The sequence below is a fragment of the Mesocricetus auratus genome, unplaced genomic scaffold, assembly GCF_017639785.1.
Source record: "Mesocricetus auratus isolate SY011 unplaced genomic scaffold, BCM_Maur_2.0 Super-Scaffold_100006, whole genome shotgun sequence".
NCBI lineage: Eukaryota > Metazoa > Chordata > Mammalia > Rodentia > Cricetidae > Mesocricetus > Mesocricetus auratus.
In genome coordinates, this window is record NW_024429190.1 from 63132148 (window position 1) to 63133737 (window position 1590).

The 1590-nt window shown below is 41.4% G+C and overlaps 1 pseudogene; it reads left to right on the forward strand.

Moving 5' to 3' along the window:
• Positions 1-229: 229 nt before the first annotated feature.
• LOC121140995 lies at positions 230-325 on the forward strand (annotated as a pseudogene).
• The last annotated feature ends 1265 nt before the right edge of the window (positions 326-1590 follow it).

Below are 1590 nucleotides of genomic sequence, written 5' to 3' on the forward strand. Positions count from 1 at the left end.
AAGAGTTAGCAGGCCTATGCACTCAACAGCAGATAATTACTATTTGTAAGTTGCTACATTTCCAATAATCCAGGTTTTCTCAATTAGCTAGTATTTGAACATGTTTGAACAGTGTTCGAACTGACCAAGGAGGTCCAGTAAGGCTGTGAATTCAACTTATATTATTTAGAACCTATTAACTCATATCTCAGTTATTAGTACTGTGGCTTTAAGAGATGAAGAGATAAAGATGCTCACTCTGTCAACACATATACTAAAACTGGAAAGATACAGAGAAGATTAGGGCAAGGATGACACATAAGTTCATGAAGCATTCCATATTTTTTAAAGAAAATGTGGTACACTTATACAATGGAGTATTACTCTACTGTTAAAAAACAATATCAAGAATTTTGCATGTAAATGGATGGAACTAGAAAAAATGGATCATCCTGAGTGAGGTGACCCAAACCAAGAAAGATGAACATGGTATGTAGTCACTCATAAGTGAGCATTAGCTGTAAAGTAAAGGATAAACATGCTATAATCCACAGATCCAGAGAGTCTAGGTAACAAGAAGGGCCCAAGAGAGGACACATGGATCTCTGGAAAGGGGAAGTAGAAGAGATCTCCTGGGTGGACTTGTGGGGGTCATGGGAACTTGAGGAATTGGGTTGCAGGGTGGGTAGAGGAGGAGAGTGCTGAGTTAGATGACTGTAAAGGGGGGCTTTACAGGGTCAGGAAGAAGCCTGATGCAAGGGAAACATCTATGAGTCTACAATGATGGCCCCAGCTAAGACCCCTGGCAGTAGTGGATGCATAGCCTGAAATGGCCATCCCCTGTGGTCAGATATGTGACTACCCTTGTTGTCATCAGAGAGCCTTTATCCAGTGACTAATGGAGGCAGATTCAGAGACCCAAACCAAACACTGGGCCTAGTTCTGGGAGTCCTGCTGAGGAGAGAGGAGGGATTGTAGCTGGGAGCATATCACAGAAAAACCAACAGTAACCATTAGACTGGCTCATGGGAACTCACAGAGTATGAACCAACAATCAGGGAGCCTGCAAGGGACTGACCTAGGCCCTCCGCATATATGAAATAGTTGTGTAATTTGGTCTATTTGTGGGACTCCTGGCAATGGGAGCTGGGTCTCTCCCTGCTGCTTTGGCTGGCTCTTGGAAACCTATTCTCATGCTGAATTGCATAGTCCAGCTTGAATACAGATAGATAGATAGATAGATAGATAGATAGATAGATAGATAGATAGATAGATAGAGATAGATAGATACATAGATACATAGATAGATACATAGATACATAGATAGATACATAGATTAAAATTTTAAGAAGGAAATAACCAATTCCTTCAACGGATTATAGTCATGTCACAGTTGCTGTATTTTTCATTCCTATTGTAAAAGTCTCGGCTGGTGGGGGGAGGAGAAGGAGGGAGGGAGAGGGAGCTGAGATTGACATGTGAAGCAAGCTTGTTGCTAATTTTAAAAAAAGTTTGCTGTTCACAAAAAAAGAAGACTCTACCAAAGGTTAGCCTTCTCTGAGCACTTATTTCTGGGGAAACCAAGATCAAGATCATTGAAGGGAGCCTTCT